This window comes from Antedon mediterranea, chromosome 6 (genome assembly GCF_964355755.1).
Source record: "Antedon mediterranea chromosome 6, ecAntMedi1.1, whole genome shotgun sequence".
NCBI lineage: Eukaryota > Metazoa > Echinodermata > Crinoidea > Comatulida > Antedonidae > Antedon > Antedon mediterranea.
This window is the reverse complement of record NC_092675.1, coordinates 17891216-17910303: the sequence shown is the minus strand read 5'-3', so window position 1 is coordinate 17910303 and position 19088 is coordinate 17891216. Positions and strand designations below refer to the sequence as shown.

Here is a 19088-nt window from a genome sequence, read left to right as displayed (position 1 = left end):
TACTATCTTTAATAAATGATATTAATAAAGAATATTCATTATAATAATAACTTTATTGACCAAAACAAACATTCAATGACAACAAACTCAATAATGGTGCAGTCAACTTAAACTACATACAAATTAAAAAAACGTTATAAGCCAAACAAATTAAAAATATATATAGTACACTCAGCCTGCGATACATAAAATAATAAAACAATGTAATGAATTTTCTGAACTTGAGTAAGAGAAGTAAGACATAAATAATAAAGAAAAAAGGTATAGGCCTAGACAAAATTATATAAGCAACAATGCAAATTAGCTCTTTTTTTAAACTCGGATCTTTTTTTCAGGCAACTTTAGTAAAATTCTTACAATATTTGTCAAATGCTGTGAAGACAGCCTTACTATGGCATCATCTTACACATTGATTATTTTGGTTTTGCAATTTCACAGTGGCCTGATATTAATTTTGTCTTTCTGTAGGATTGCATTTGTGTTATTGTTATTGTATTAGCCTATCATTTATCTTACCGGAATGGTCAGTTATTGATGGAGCAGGAAGACAGTTTTACAGCTTTGCATAAAAGAGACGACTTGTGCACTTGATTTACATCCGCATTATTAAATTTTTTAGGTCGGCGCATATTAAGAATTTAATAAGTATTCATTAGCATTTCAGCTTACAGCCACAATAATAGACAAAAACCGGCATATCTGTACGTCTGGCATAATATCTAGGTTGGTAAGAGATGTTCTGAATATGTATTTGAAACGCTAAGTTATTTGCAATAAAGTAATGTGTAACTTAAAGCTCAGTTAGTTAGAGAGAAACGTTAGATTTTACATATTCATTCATGGCTTCTGTCCCAACTATTTTGGACCTTATGACATGTTACTACCGTGTACTATTTCTGTCTAACATCCTTACCGTTACCTATAGGCCTAATACTAATAGTAGCCTATCAACACTATCAACAACACAATTTTATATAAACATCGCCTTTAATTAGAAATGTTATTGAATCTTCTGAAGTTTTGGTAACATTTATTGTTTGTTTGAAATCGTAATCGTCATTCTGCATTGAACGTCATATCTTCTCAGTCTTTGTTCTTTTTAGAAAGCCCCTGTTCAGCATAACTTGTTATTTGATTACATCTTCTTCTTTTTCCAATTTATATGATCTTTTCTATATATTTGTACAAGGATATTTAGTAATATTATACCTTAGTAATGTTTAAACTTTAATTACAATATCTCTCTTTTTTATTTAGTAAAGAATGATCTCTTTCTCAGTTGAAAAATAACTACATCAATATATTGAAAGAAAATACAAGTTACTTTATATTCAGTTTCATCAACAATATTTAGCCAGCACTATATACTTGTAGCATTTGTATCATAAGCTAAACACCTTTAACCCATTTGAAACAATTAATTGTAATGTTGTCAAGTTAAATCGCAATGATTGTCACTGCAGGCAAACCATTTCACTGAAATAAACTAGAGATAGCAGGGCATTTTGTTCTTTAGAGGGCGTCAACTACTCAATTCTCTGATGCAATCAGATATTACGTGTTACAATTAGCGTCTACTTTGTATACCCGGCCGACACACGTATATTATACGTGGGGTTATGTAGGTCAGCTAAAAGTAGGCCTACATTTGTAGTTAGATAGCCACCCTGTTATTAATGCTAACTTTCAAAATGTATATAAGCCTGCGGTAGTTTTAAAAAGTTGAAATTTAAAGGGTAGAAATAGATAGGCCTAAAATCATTGTGATGATGACCAGGTAATTAACAATGATAGTAGGATAAGAGAAAGAAGATCACGAAGTAAATTTCATATAAGGCGTAAAACAAAATCAAGAAAGAAATTTGAGGTGATGAATTTGAAAATGATAAGTAGGTTACGTCGACACTGAACATAATTTATGAAAATTAAAATTGCTAGCCGTGGACAAGATAGAGCTATAACATTACATTTACTTATGGTAATAGTACTTCTTATGCGTATCATTAGAAGCACGCGTGTTTTAAATTCTTACTAACAGACAACAGGTGCGATATGATGATACCTTAAAACGTCATGATTTGTATCACCTGTCAATGTCCGTACCGTACATCACAGCTTAAAGAATTTCTATTTCGGCACAAGAACTATAAAATATATCCGCTTTTGTCTTTCTATAAAGTTATAACAACCCGATCTTTTGAATGCAGCTACAATAAATCCGGGTTTTTCATAGAAAAGAATACATAGGCCTTCAGTACGGTACATTAAGGAACCTTCATTCCCGCAAAGAGATCTGGTTTTAATGGCATAACAGCAACGGAATAATTTGATATTTTACAAACGTCATTACACAGTTTAATATTACAATTGTTTTAACTAATTTATTGAAGATTAGATTTGAAATATTTAAAATATTTGTCAGAAATTTCAAACAACTATCAAGGAAAATTACATCTGTTGACATGAACTTTCGATCTTGGATTATGTCCCAACAGCGTGATGCACCTGGGGGATACAGAGGTGACGTGACATCAGGCCGAACGCAGCCGAATCCTGCTGTTTGTGGTTATCAAATCAAATGCATACATTACTTGTGCACATATTATTACTATCTGAAGTTCCTGAGTCAAAATAATAACTATTTCAGATAAAAATGTTATTATGTCTTTTTCTAAAAGGGCCATAATTAAAAAAAAAACTCGATAGGAAATATTGACTAAGACTATATAGTTAAATAGTAATTTAAAATTAGACAATCTCTAAATTAATTAGTTACATGGATTGGAATGAATGGTGTAATAGGACTTTGATATGACGTTAAGAGAGGGCGCTACAGTGCAATAGGACTTTGATATAACGTTATAAGACAGGGCGCTACAATATATTCTGTTATTTGCATAAAAATACAGGTGTTCATACTATTCTGTGCGTACGCGTGCAGTGCAAGCTCTTCTTTAAGCGTGGTTCCCACTAGCGACGCAACACAAGGACGTAACGCAACGCAAGTGAATTGACCAATCACAAGCGATGGCTTATTCGCTTGTGATTGCTAACTGTCTATAACTTCGCTTGTCATTGGTTAAAACGCTTGCGTTGCGTTTACGTGCTTGCGTTACGTTCTAGTGGGAACCAAGCTTTATTGTTTAGCCATTCACGTACACGTCGGTACAACATCGTATTTATATACAATACCGGTTGTTAGTACGTTAGTAGTAAAAATTTGGATTGCGTGTGATAAAGTAGGCCTAATATAGTATGTAATTTGTTGATGTAATCTATTTGTAGGCCTACCTAATTTAATCAGAATCGTTTAGAATTTATAAACGACAGTAGTTAATGATTATTGCTCGGCTTGCCGTGAACTAAGATAGTGAGGGTGATCTGTTATTCCACATCCATACAGCGTATTTTACGGTACTGTGTAGTCGGTACAAAAAGGCGTTTGAGATAATCCGAATTATCTATCATCTCACTGCTACTCTTACTACCTGACGAATAATATCATCATAATAATGCGTATTATAAATGTGAAAATGGCTCTAAAATTCGTTAATGTTGTATTCAGTTGTTTTGGGTTATAACAAAACAGGTTGTTGAACGCTAATATTCTTGGTAAAAGTATTTAGCATTTTCACCAACGACGCTAACACTACAACCTTTATTATTACTTGTATACAGCAGTCTTGTCATTTATAATACGTGACCGTGAATATGTATTTTATTCCTACAACATCATTGCATTTCCATGTCATAACGATATACGCGTGTGCGAGTTGATTAATAAAAAACTCATAATATTTCAATTGCCATGGATATATTTTCATTCTATCGAAATATACAAATAATGAATGTTTATGAGTGCAGTTGTACTGTACAAATAATGTCATGAGGTGAAAGATAAGCGTCGCCTGGGCATAGAAACCATGAAAAACTGTGTCGAGGTGGGGAGCGAAGACGTCCCCGCATGCGTACAGAGAATAACATTACGTACTTTGGTCGTTGGTCGTCGTAATTTGAAAGCTCCTTGTTACGGAGATTGTTGTCCTCTATGAATATTCTCACCACAAACTTCACCACAAGCTTACTCAGCAGACAATTAAAGAAACTCGTATTTTAATTTTGGTGAAGTTAATACACAGCAGTCTCTTTAATATTTGTATTTTTTAATAACATTGATATACCATGGGACAACATTGTTAATGTTTCATGTTCTGTATTGTCATTTACGACACACAGTTAAATAAGAATGGCATAAATAACTTAACAAACATACATTTACAACGTTATTGCGGAAGTGTTAACAATTATTATGTTTATCAAAGAAAAGGTACTTTTAGAGTTTAAGATGGGGGTCGTAATTTGTGGGGTTGCTGTAATATTTGTTTATATTATTGTAGGCCTACATTTTCAGAAATTTACATCATGTTTTAAATATCTAGATATTTTGAAGTAGCTTTCAAAAATTGAGTTCCAGATGTCAATAGTAGGCATATAGTTTGGTAATTTTGTAACCGTGATTATAATATTTAACTCATTCATTATCTTAGTTTTTCTTTGAAAGCAACTTATTGTGATTGTGAAGGATTGTTTTTTTCGAATGAAAAGTAAACGTATATCGAGCAACTCGGAGTGTACAATAAAACATACAACTTAATAAAAACGAATCAAGAGAAACGAATATGAGAAAATATGTATAGTGTGCATAACTCATTAGCACTATTATGGTGACATATTCATAGGCCAAAGGGCATGTAAGGATGTTTTAATAAAATCTATAAAAAGAACAACTGTTGTCAATAATACAAACGTTACTATATGTTCTTTCAAAATCTGAAAGCCTTATTCGTAGTGTACATCAACAATAAATGCAAACAGCAATTTAAATTCTGTTATTTAACATCTGCCTCGTTTATCAGGAAGTGTAGAATATTATATAAAATCACAGAATGTGTTATGATAAACGTTAAAACGTTTTACCCCATCTACTCGTCTTTTGCTGTCTCAACTAATTACCTTCTGGTGTTATTTATGACGCCTTTATTGCTGACGCTTATTTTAAATCCATGAGGTCTGGATCACTTAAGGCTAATGCATGTCCCTCATTTCTATTTTAAAGTGCTATGAGCTCAGGCAGCATTCGACTTCAAACGTGATAAATATGTTTTTTCAACAATCTCCGAGTAAAGCCAATATTTACTCAAATTAAGACACATTATTTTAAAATATAATTATTAATGTACATTGAACCTTTGACAAACGCGTATAAAATCGCTTTTACGTTCGTTTACGGTTAATTGAACGTATAATCACGTTTGTATTTGGTCCAACATAATACTTTGTACCCAAGAATATTATTAATCCCTTAGCAATGTTAGAAATCAGTGGCCTAAAGTATAAGTGCATATCATATGTCTTGTCATTTTGTTTTGCCAATTAGTCGTATAATTCCTAATTTATTTTACTACTAGTGAGAGCGTTGCCCTGGAAGTGGGTAATTGCAATTTCTTGGGCTAAAATGGTAATGTGAATCGTCAGAATTCAACCATTTGTGATTCCATTAGCATCTAGTGCAAGATATCAGATGTACCGACAACTTACGTTTTATGATATTTTTACCAAGTTACTAAAGTCGCTGAAATTATATTGTATTTTTAAAATTTATTAGGATTTAGGACCAGAGCTGTGATGTTTCAGGGCTTGGGCTAAATGTGATACTACGTAATTGATTTAAAAAATAAATAATGGTTGAACGCCAGTAAATATGGAACCGACAATAAACTTTACTAGTTCAAAGTGTTAGAAAATAAGGCGAATGGGCTTAAACGTCATTTTATTATCGATGTCGGTAAGCCAAAACAAAGTATGTTTGCTGAATCTTTCTTAAATAACATAGCCTTAATTTGTAAGCGCGTCACTAAGATAGAAAACAATCTTTTAAAAATCTGACGCAAATGGTAGGCCTACATACAGATTCTTGTTTATTTATGACTGTAGTAAACATCGGCACGACTTTTCCTCGACACTATAACAGTTAGGCCTAAAACTCGTTAAAACCTGTGCAACATATCTTTAGTGCTAAATTAAATAATTTAGAAGAGAGGGGATTCTATCTAAACGAATGCTGACATTTAAACGAAAGATGTTGAAATAAATGATGAAATAAGTAAATCAAAAGTTTCAATAGGATATCATCATTGTATTAATGCACGTTCAATTTATTTTACTAAATATTCCAATGGAATCTTTTAGCATATATAATTTTGTTTTCCCCTTTTCCACCACATTGTAACATGCAATATCTAAAAACAAAATAGATATAACAGATCGGTTATGCGTTTTACATTATGAAACTAGTTATGTGGACTCACCTTTTATGTATTTTTTTTACATACAAAACTATAAAAAGCTATTATTATTGAAGCCAACTTATTAGGCAAATGTAATGACAAAAAATCCTGATCAAATCCTGATCCATATTTTATGTATTTTATTGTTTGTACAAAATGTCACATTACGGTACGTCACATAATATATAAAGAAAAGTATTCAAGAAACTGATAAAATCCCACATTATGGACAAATTGATAAAAGATAGATTTTAAATAGAAATAGCTGTAGAAATATAGCTTAGATTTGGCTATTAGAAGCCTACATTTGTCAGGAAATTCTAATTTCATATTTAAGTTTGAACAATGCCAGAATTTTACTAATAAAATAGAAACAAATAAATAAATATATGCAAGTCATCAAATATAAATGTGTCTTTCTATTTCTAGATTTGTACTGTTTTATTTATTTATAATAGCTTAAGATAAATATTTAGATTTTAATATTTTCATTGATTAAAAAATTATTTAAGAATTTTAATGTATTTTAGGCCTAATTATATAATTCTTTTCAATTTCCATTTTGGAATTTTTACAATGATTCATTTCGATTTTTGGTTAACCAGTCATTTGGATTTTAAACTCTTTTCTTCTTTGTTTTTGACGAAATAAATGAAATGAAAAAAAAAAAGAAATCACGACGAATGACACTGAAGTTATCAAACTGTTTGGATGTAGAACATATCATAATGCGTGAAAAACATCGCAATAAATCAAGATTTTAATTGACACCCTACAAACATTATGATCTTCTCACGTTCACATTTAAATTCTTCTTGCGTAACAATTATTTGTCTAAACTAAATGAATTATGTAATCTGCTTCAGTAACAAGAATTCATTTTCCTTATGATAATAATGTGTACATTGTTATGTAAATAAATAGCATGTGAAATTATTCGCACTGCATCGAATAATCTTTTTGAAACGTGGTACAGGTTTTTTCGGGCAAATAAAGCTACATAACATTTTACAAAATATAAAACAATTAACAAAACAAATAAAACAAATAAAAAAGCAGCATATTTCACAAAGTAGATGTGTACTTCCATAATGACCAAAGTTGGAAAACCAGAAAGTATCATTTTAGGCCTATGCCTTAAAATAACAAATATGAATGATATATATATATATTCCTACATGAAAATTCTTTTGATTTACATTCTGTATGATAATAAATTCAAGTTTGAACAAACATTTCAAACATAAAACACTTACTGCAAGTATTTTTGTTCCTTCTGACTCTGTGCAACTTATTCATTTATTGTTTTGTCCCCCTTTATATTTTGTTAAACAAGTAAAGGATCCCAATGAGACATTATTATTGTGTTTTATTATAAGTGTGGCTAAAACATCATATACTTTTTGTACTTTTTGTATATTTTTGTTTTTTTTCATTTTTAACAGTTTCAAATAAAAAAATAAATAAACCGTATATTTTTTCCAATGTACGAAAGGTTAATTTAAAAAATACTTGCTTTCTCTTTGTTTAGAACTAATTCATCGACACAATTTTGGGCGTATGTTTGTACTACCGGGCACTTATACCAAACAGCTTGAGAGGAAAACGAATAATGTTTCTATATTTAAAGACAACAGAAGAACAACAATTGGCTAACGTCATAACAGTAATTCACGTCAAACAATGCCTATCCTTTTACGGTAAGTGAAACTAGCATTTGGGTCCGATATTAACTGCATTGAATAGGTCCCTTTTGGTTTTCTTCATGTCAATATAAATGCTAACGAGATACTATTTAATTGAAAGTATAGTGAGCTGTCTCATTTGCATACGCATTTAACCGTTCGATGGCTTATTGTTGTATAAAAACAATGTTTGAACCGACCCACAAAATGAGATAAAAGAATCTTGTAAAGTTTATAAAAGAAACATTTTCGGTTTAACTAAAGTGAGTTACACACTTTATTTTAGTAAATTAACGCAAATCATTTACTTGACCTAATGTTATGTGGTACTTAGCAATAGCAAAGTGGTGCTACGACAAGGTGCAACATAATAATGACGCATGCGTTGAAACGTTGATAATAATGGTACGTGCACGATAACACCCCTAATTACGATTGCGTAATCATTAATTACTAATACTTTATTCTGGAAAAACAAGATATATATTATATATAATATAAGAATTACTGAAGTAAAGTTACATTTCAAGGACTGATTAATTAAGATTTACTAATAAAACGTACACGCAAATTCGAACAATTGTGCACAAGTAGATTTTCAGATTGTCGTAAATTATAATGCGAACAATACGGACTAAACCTGATAGCGCGAATTGAACTTGTTATATGACTTCTCCCATTGGTTTAAGTTTCAGCACTTACCAACATACCTATGCCTACCTGTCACATGTGATTTTCTTTTAATCGTTTTTTTTTCAATACGGACTTAAGTACAGTTCTTTATGGCTTTTCAAAGTACGTTGTTATTTGTTGGAATGTTATCCTCCGCTTAAAGCACAAACGTTGACATTGATCCAGCTGCAATAGAGCACAAATATAATTGACCCGGATATGATTACATTGACGGTCATTTGTATCTTGCCCCGCAGAAAAATGTTATCAATTGAGATTTTCATGTAATGGTCGTCAAACGTTTAGCCCACTTTTTAAAGATATGAAAAAAAGATTTTTAATTTAAATTTCAGCATGAAACTTGGACGCCATAAAATGTTAAAACAAATGTTGATATTTGTTCTGGTCGAGTTCCATGGAGATGTAAAGAGTGAAAAATTCAACGTAGATAAAATGTTTTTCTAAGAAATCAGTTAATTGGATATGATAAAACAAGCAAACATCATGTAATGTAAATACTTCAGATTCAATTAAATTTAATAATTATTAAAACATTCCGCATTCCGTTCTGGAATCTTTATTAAACCATTCCTCCAAAAGTTGACTAAACTATCTCAACTGAATAATTATGATAAATTAGATGTGTTTGTTGTTTACACCAAATGATCAAATAGTTGAATAAATACGGTGTTCGAAAAAACTGAATTAAAAATGTTTTGTATTCAACCACGCACTACTACAGATACAGTTGTAAAGGTAGGCTACCTAGAAACGTATTTTTTCACCCAAACGATTGAAATTGAATTACGTAATGGTCAGTGCCGCGGATTCATGATTTTGTGTTGAGTGGATTTCACAATAGTAAATAAAATGCTGACGTTTAGATAAAGTTATTTATTATTGTTTTGACGTTTTTTCATCCCCTTTCATCCCAGTCTATAATGAATGTCCAATGTTGATGAGGTTATGTACAAATAATATCCCAAAGTAGAAAAAAAGTAGTTTGAACAGCAAATGCGTATAGTGAGAATGAATATACGCAGAGGATGTAATTAGCTGTGGAACCCAACATCAATGAAGATGCTGGTAAAACTCAAACTTTATTCGAACAACGCCTTTGGATCAGCGGCACATGTATATAAAACGGTGCGTTCTAACATTAACAATAGGCCTAATAGGCCTACAGTTACAAAAACAAGGTACAAAAAAAAAAGAAATAACTTAGTAAAGACGGTCAGCAAGTAGATTTGAAAATATAAAATAAAATTACAGCCAATACTTAACTCAAAGTGGAGAATTTTTCAAGAATTTTTCAAGACTATCTGGTATTGAAACTCTTTGAAAAAGTATATAGGCCTATAGGCCTATAAAAAAAAAACAAAAACAAACAATGATTTAGATTTTAATTTACGTGGTGGGCGGTAAATCGTTAAGTATAGTCTTTCTATACCTCCATGCAGCAGTTAAGAATTGTTTAAAAACAATTTCACCTATTTTTTAAGTAGTACATGACGTTGGTAATCAGTATCATCCTTAGAACAATTTTCTTTTCTTTTTTTTTCCAAAACAATCATACCAAAATATATAAGATCATGTTTAAGTGAATTGAAATGTAAGTCTTTTATAGTAGTAACGGCAAGTTATCCACATTCAAATAACATTCTAAAACGAGGAATAAAAAATCATAGATATGGTGACCGGGGTATTTTTGTCTGAGTTAACCGTTAAATTAATTACATAGTCTAGCATATTGACGACTTGTAGGCTCCCCGATCAATCTCTTGCGCTACATATCAACAGCTCTTTGGTTCATTAAATGATGAAGACAAACAATAAGTACAGACAACGTGTAATTAATGAACTTATAATTAAGGACAAGCTAATTAATTACCTGCTAATTATTACAAAGTAGTTTGAATTCATTGATAGATAATCAATTCCAATGCTCTGAGATGTCAATCATGCCATTGAATAGGAATAATCTATAACATGATTTCTATGTTTCGATAATGAAAGAAAATATGTATAAGTTATTGTCATGTTGTTCGTAGTGACAAGTCACTTCTACTGAACGACTGTCCTATTTATATTAAAAATGAATAATAAATATATGTAACTGTGCTATGTTATTGCACACATAATTTTTATTTGAGTTCAGCCTAAAAACAGGCTACATATTTGTCACTTAAATTCATGCATGCTAGATTATATTTTCAATACTTTAATATTAGTAGTCAGGATTTATTTTTGTTGCAAACAAAAAATGGAGGACGAGTTTAATCATTTATACTTCGATAAAGCTATATTCACTAAATTAGTATCAATAACTAACCGACGTACTCATTTGTTGGAGAAAAATTACTGAAGTTCAATTAAGGGTTTAAATTAAGGAACCTCTGATCTCAACAGGATTACATTGATGAATGGACGAATATCCCACGATTACCATCATTGCCGATCATCATCCTCGCTCAACTATTTGAAAACACCAGAGACTCATAAGATCATCTTAAATTGGTTGAAATATGAATGAAATTTGGCAGTTAATAATAGCATATCCATTTCTGCTTTGTGCACGTTAAGCTTGAGTAATACTTTGATCAATAGTTACGGATAAGATACTAATGGAGGTTCCGATTTGGTTTATTATGATTCAAGTGCACGATGGTAAGTGTCTGACCTTGGGATTCCGGCAGTTCTATTCTGGAATGTTCTGCATCCATTCCAATTTTTAGAGTTAAAACTCGCTTAGTAAATCAACCCTATTTACTTTTCAATTACAGTTTAATTTATTTTTGAATTAGACCTAGATCTCAGATTTCAGAATTGATACGGTGCCCCTTCTTATCCCGTGGGCAGTTTGTTCAAGTGGTTCATTTATTTGACATCTTTCAGAGAGTTCTCTTGTATTCCATATCACAGTGTTTTCCTTTCCTCTGTCATGTTTGCTACTTGATTCTCAGTGCTGTATCTCTACGTATTAAAATATTTACCCAGTATCATAGGAATTTGACAAACATGTGATGCTGTATTAACGAATATTCCTACTGAAAAAATATAGATACAGTATCGAGAATCGGGTGTGTTTGTACACCGAAATTATACAATTATGACAACATTTTGGCAAATACTGCAGAGATGATTTCTTGGTTTTTGTATGTCACAGAGTTAAAGAATTTGCAAATGTAACTGTGGTTAAGGTAACTTTTTCTTTGTATTTCTGTTTTCTCTCTCCTTTTCCAAATCCAAGACTGATTAAGTATAGTCTAATATACGACGGAATAAGTGTTGATGAAAAGACATTATTGATAATTACAGTACAACGTCTTGTCTGATAGTAAAATTAAATCCTTCTGGAGCCACTGCAACTTATATGCTTTCAATTTATCCTAATTTCAGTGACATAAAAATACGTTATCCCATTTAAGTGTCGTCTAATCTACAATGATTAATGTTTGAAATGTTTTACAATTTAAACAATAATATAGGCAACATGGTTTTCTCACTTTTAATATCTCGATAGCAGGTAGTGTAATATTTCAATTAAAAACAAACAGGATTCTGTGACGCATTAAGCTTGGTTCCCACCAGAACGCACGTAACCAAGGACTTTGACGCAACGCACATGTGTTGACCAATCACAAGCGACATTTCGATACGATCCATCACGTCGTTTTGATTGGTCAAATTGCTTTTGTTGAATATGTGACGCGTTAAGCTCGGTTCCCAGAAGACTTACGTAACCAAGGACTTTAAAGTTCTTGACGTAACGACGTATAGGCGTAACGCAACTGTGTTGACCAATCACAAGCGACATTTCGATACGATCCATCTCGTCATCGTGATTGGTCAAATTGCGTTAGGGGCGCTTACGCCCTTTCAAGTGGGAACCAAATTATTACATATTTATAGCTTGTATACAACATCATCTTTAATGAGATTCATTATAACAAATCCTCTTTAATATGAGAGTAAACTCTATTGTTAAATGAATACAAGTAAGACATTGTAAGATTAGACTCATTCTTAGTATATAATAATATTAAAACAGACCAATGTTTAAAAAAATAAATTGGAAATTATACATGCTGTCATATTGGAATAATTATCTTGATAGCAATCAAGGACTTAATTCAAACTATTCATATTCATGCATTATAAAGAAATCCCCAACACTAAGAGCAAGCGTAAGAGAAGTAAAACGCTCTCTTTACACGCTGAACATTATTATGCTGTCTCAATTGACAGGTTTTATTACTGTTACTTCACATAATATAGAAACCAATTTTTGACAGCTTTTAGTAAATGCGATTTTGTCAGCTTTAGAACACTTCTCCGTGGTACAATGAACGATTCATTACCAAGGCCATACACTTGAAAATGATTGCAATACTAGTATATATCACGTCAACGTGGCATTGATTTAATGACCATTTAAAACGTCAATATCGTCGATAAGTCAATACTTACGATAACTGTATACAATCTATTGATTATCGTCGCAATTTTAAAGTGATCATTTCCATCTCAATTGTAAGAGTTTGACAACAACTAAAGTATGATTCGAAACGTAATACTTTCATTGTTATTATGATTGAATGTATCGATAATGTATGTATAGTCATCGTCTTGTTCTTCTGTTAACATAATATAATGACATTGCATGGCACATTCAACAACACGTGGTAACACAATTACTGCATTCAACAATAATGATATACAAATAATGAATATATTCTCAAAGAGTTGAATGAGTGACTGCTCTATACTTGACGAGGCCGAGAATAAAATAGAACAGTCAAACTTTCAACGAATGAAACTATTATTTTAATTTAAAACATACAGGATAAAAACATATGATCCTGTTTACAAAAGATTAATTATTTGTTTTCTGTTCTAAAGTAAACTCTTTGTCAGAATAATACCGTTGAATAGAAGAACCATTCAATATAACCTTACCGTGCAATAGAACTAATACTTCACGATACAATCAAATATAAAATGTGTAAATGACATGTAAACAAGATTCTAAAACACAATTTATAACGTACATAGAGTATTTGTTCACATGAATACATACTGAAAACGGAGGAACAGTAGGGCTTATAGTTGTGATTTCCACTATAAATATTGATAGATAAATGAATAACCAATGATGATTTGCAATCGAAATATGATACATCCGTGGCCGGAGGCAAATCGTTGATCGTTTTCCATTAATTCATAATATCTATCAACTTGTGATTTTTACATCCTAGTTATGTTTCCATAATCTTTCTATGTAATATATACTTTGAAAATCATCAACAGATTTAAGGTAGGCTACACATTTGTCCCTAGCTCTCAAATTTCATTTAAAACCGACATAAAATACGAACGAATATCATCAAAATTTATCATAAAACACAAATATCAAATTCAACAGAAAGAAACTTTAATTCTAGCACATAAAATAAGATCAAACTTCATTATTATTATGTATTTATGTATGATTCGTAAAATAATATGAGTGCTAGCGGTCAATGTCCCATTCTGTACAAGAAACTAACAAATCTTGATTTAGTAAGAGATCGTCTAATATAACGCTAAGGATGTATTTACTTGTACATTTCCTAATAGTAAGTATAGATTACCACGCGTTTCTTTTATTGAAACCTTAGGACTATGCTGGGGAGGTTAAAAGGCCAATTAGATTGATTATTACACGAATAATCAATATTGGATACGGAAATAATGTTTAGTTGCTTACGCACGTGATTGTGTCATAATTAAATGTTTGTTGCGCATTTTCAGTGGATAAGTATGTCACCTTACTCATAGATTCTCAACATTACTGTCACTGAAACCTTTTCTTTGCACGAATCTCAAAACAATAAACAAAAGGTTCATTTGTTCTAAATGTCAATTTACTTCAAATGGGAACGCGTTACTAATTGTATCAAATTATACAACCTTGTTGAAACCATATCATTAATGATTATAGCAGTCGAGTACACACGTCTGAGATCCACACGCACGCGGCAACACAGGACTTTACTTTTCAACTAACGTCACAACAATATTTTACTGTCGTTAGCATCAAACAATCTCAATATTTTTTAGGAAAACAGAATCTTGAAAGTATTATCCATTTCACTACACGCGTTATTGACTGTAGTATTCAGTAAACAAAATATAACATTTACATTTCAAAATTATCTCAAGTAAACAGAGGTGGTCACCGTAACAATTAAATGTGGTATTTATAGTAGGTTCGACGTAGGCCCTATTTATCTAAAAAAATGTTGTTATATATGTACACCATACCTAATTAAAATAATTATAGTACAATTTTGATTCAAAAATATTTGTAAAACATTTATTTCGGTTCATTAAACAAGTACTGTAGTTCAAAAAAGGTAAAGTATATCCAGGGTTATAAGGTTCTACAGAAACATCACTTCAAAACAAATACCAAAATAACCGAAACTGATAATTTTAGAAAGTTCATTTAGTTATTTGCAACAACCGAATACAAACGTTTTCCCTAACAATCTGTACGCATTTTATAGCTAGATGGGTATTTCTATAAAGTATTTGTTCATCGTTTTAGTGATTATCATCTTCCATGAGTCTGCTGCCGTGTATTTTAATGTTACGCCAGGATCTACCCTATTTAAAGGCTCCAGTGCAAGAATGCTGTGTGTGAATGACAGGAATGAAATATACCGTAATTCTAAATTATATATAGATAATGGATTTGATAGAAAATCTACTATAAATCTGATGGAAATGTGTATTTGGAGGTTCGTAGGAAAATATGCAATGTGGAGTGGATGTGGTTTGCGATAAAGCTAACAGGAGCTCATTTTTGTTAAAGATTGATATAACTTGCGTGTCAATAAAGCATGAAGGAAACTATTCATGTAATGGCAAGAAAATCCATCTGAATGTTATTTCTGAAGCTTTGCAAAGCCTCACCGATGACCATTTACTGACAGCAAAAGATGCGACCATTGACATCTACAATTACAACACTACCAACAATCTTCCTGTTACTGTTGAGTTATATCATGGAGAAATAAGTATACCTATATTTATATGGTTATATGTATCAATTGCTGGAAACATCGTATTCGTCATCATCATCATGGCTCTTGCTTTGTATTTGATTCGTAGAAGAAACACAGTTAATAAGCAGAAAACAAGCACAGTTTCCATGATTCCACCAGGACACAAGATGGACGAAGACGGCTACATGGAGTATAACGTTGGCGGTGACAATAAGCAGAACACAGTTTCCATGATTCCACCAGGACACAAGATGGACGAAGAAGTCTACATGGAATACAACGTTGGTGGTGATAATAAGCAGAACACAGTTATGATTCCACCAGGACACAAGATAGACGAAGGAGGTTACATGGAGTACAACGTTTGAATCTTTGTCGTTAAAGAGGTTAAGAATAGAGAATAATAAATTGTATGAACTAAAATGTTTTAATATTGTAGTTAGTTAATAAGTAATTATGTAGTCTGCTCTTATATTAATTCAATATAATAGGCCTAATTGTCATTTTAAGACATGAAGCAATCGAGCTACTTTCACATCTTGTTGTATAATACTTTCACTCGAGTTATTAATCATACTCACCGGTGTCATAATCTTTTTATAATACAACGTATTTGCAAATTGTCGGGATATATAAACAGTAAACTATGAAGGTATGAATGAGAAGAAGAAAGAAGAAAGACAAAAAAACCTGTTGCTAGTGACATCCGTACGAGAATCGGATGAAACACCAGTAGAATATATTTACTTTAAATAATTAATTAATAAAATAATTTATTTACATAATTAAATAAGAAAAAAGTATAGACAATGAAATAAGAAACAAATTCGTCTACAATTCGTCCGAATCTGAGTATTCCCAGTTGAAAATTAATAAAATCGATAGAAGCGTTGTAATTTGTAATATCATATTTTAAACTTTGTATGCTTATCAATCTATTTTAGTAGTTACTCTAGTATAGGCTTATAAACGAAGACTTTTTCAAATATGTCCTTTTCTACCAATTATGTATCACTTGAGAAAGACCAATGGTCGAAAACATTCGTGATGAAAATCAAATTAAATGAAATGACCTACCTTGTCTGTACTGTTTTTGGATATAAAGTATTTGCCTATTCAACATTAATGTTATTTTAAGTTTGATTGATTGCTATATATAAGCTAGACTAGATATTATTATTCTTTTGCTGCAATTGTTGTAAACTGGCATTAAATAAATAAACATATAATGTTGCATTTAAAAATATTTGTCTTTTGTGAATAACGTCTCTCGACAGATTCATGAATCGGAATTAGGCTTTTAAATTATTAAAGGACACCGTCTTCTGTCAAACTAAAAATTTTAATAAAATGCTATCATCCCTTTAAGGCATTTGTATTGTCACGCAATAGTAGGCCTATAACACGCATTGCCTAAACAGCTTCATATTAATGATTAGTATTTGTATTGTTTGAGTGATGAAACTTAACTATCAACTGGCATTGTACTTGATCGTTGCTACGTCATGGTGCCTCAACCTAGCATACTTGATATTCATCTTTATTGACGTGTTTCTGGAGTACTCTTAATATGACTACAATGTAGGTTAATCACAAGATTTGTTTTAATTTAATTAAGTAGTGTTTCATACTATGACGCGTTTTCTGGTTCATACGTGTGTACCTTGATGAAACAGTAAATATCAATTAGCAATCCATTGTACCATTTCACATTACACAAATGATGTTGCTTGAACCTTGGTCATTTGTGGTATAATGTGATGAGATGATGATGTGTTATGATATGTGGCGGCACGAAATCACTGGGTCTAGGTGCTCATTGCATCTTTATTATTATATTGATTATTGATTTTAGTTCATAACTTATGTTCACATGTCTTCCGCTTCTGTTGGAGAATTGGTTCGCTCATAATGAAAGCGTTTAAATGTGCTAATTTAAATATTTATATATATTTTTAATTTTTCCCGAAGACGTTCTGAACGAATATATAGCTCTATTGATGTAATTGTATTCACTCTAGCCGCTGTGCAATAGCAAAATTAGGCATCCGATCGTTGAGTGTACGTTTCGATGCCAGTTTGACGAATCCCAGTTTGCCGACTCTCAGTTTTTCGACTTCCAGTGTTGCCGAATCCCAGTTTGCCGAGAATGAGTAGACCACTGTTTCCAAATCGGCACATCCATATTGCCAAATGTTTCGGCAAACTGGTCGGGTACTGTGTGTACACTCTCGGCTCATGAGCTTCTGTATATAAAAATACAAATTACTAAGCATAATGTATTTTATTTGCAGTAGACCCCGGCCGTTACTAAACAATTCTTTTATTTTTTAAAATCAGCTCTTAACATTTTGTAGAAAAACTACTGGTAACTTTTGTGTTTTGTTGATCAGGAACGGGCGGGCGGTTTAAAGGTAAACTTCCATTTTCTTTGAATTGGATCAGTAAACAGAATACTGAAAAGATATAGAAATAATAGAAAAAGTAAAACACAAAATTATAAATAATTTGAAAATGTGTTCAAAGGCCTATGTATTATTTAAAATGTGATTTCTAACCATGCATCCATTTTACAGAAGCCTGTTTACTTTTGTTTTTATACGGCAGTAGTACCAAGCGACACACTCAATTGATTATGTTATAAATATCACTTTCCAATTTAAACAATATGACATGTTTTAATTTTACATAAAATTCTAAAAAATAATTGCATTTCCCCCAGGTTAATGTCATACACATTCACATTCGTTTTAAGCACGATGTGCTTATATATTTGTTTTATACTTAACGCTTCCCATGAGACATTTAATAGCTACAATGCATATTGTAATTATAGTACGGATGTATATGAGAATTAAAAAGAAAAGTTAACTGTTATAAATTAATTAAATTCGGAAGAGATTGTGTTGGAAATAACAAAAGTGATGGCATATTATTAAATTAAGCAGTTGTTATAACGCGAAGGAACAAGTTGAACTGGTAATATTTATATAAAGTACTATAGTACTTTCCGATTATACCCAATAGGCCTGTATGAACATCGGTTTGCATTGTAATGAATAATTGGTATAGGTAATTATTTATACTCCTAGAAATTGTCCGGTCCGGTCCTTGTGGATTTCGGGTCCAGGAAGTTTGAATTAAATCACTCATCGGAAGGTATTTAAGATTAAGATGAACCGTATAAAGGCCAATTTACACAGACGAGCGATAATGGTAATACAAATATAGAACCTATGTTATTTCTTTTGACCATTTACACATACACAACGCGGATCGGACGAGCGGTTTCAGCTGAGGATGATTCTACGTGGGCCATTACCGCTCGTATG

General features: G+C 31.6%; 2 protein-coding genes across 2 annotated transcripts in view; one reads left to right on the top strand and one right to left on the bottom strand.

Moving 5' to 3' along the window:
• The window catches only part of LOC140052670 (heterogeneous nuclear ribonucleoprotein A/B-like), a 279728-nt gene that overhangs the window by 68211 nt on the left and 192429 nt on the right, over positions 1 to 19088 (bottom strand). The window lies entirely within an intron of this gene.
• The window catches only part of LOC140051694 (RYamide receptor-like), a 57505-nt gene that overhangs the window by 8181 nt on the left and 30236 nt on the right, over positions 1 to 19088 (top strand). Inside the window, exon 2 of the mRNA XM_072096986.1 lies at positions 7879 to 8047. The gene's annotated coding sequence lies outside the window, so the exon portion shown is untranslated. The remainder of the gene's footprint in view (positions 1 to 7878; positions 8048 to 19088) is intronic.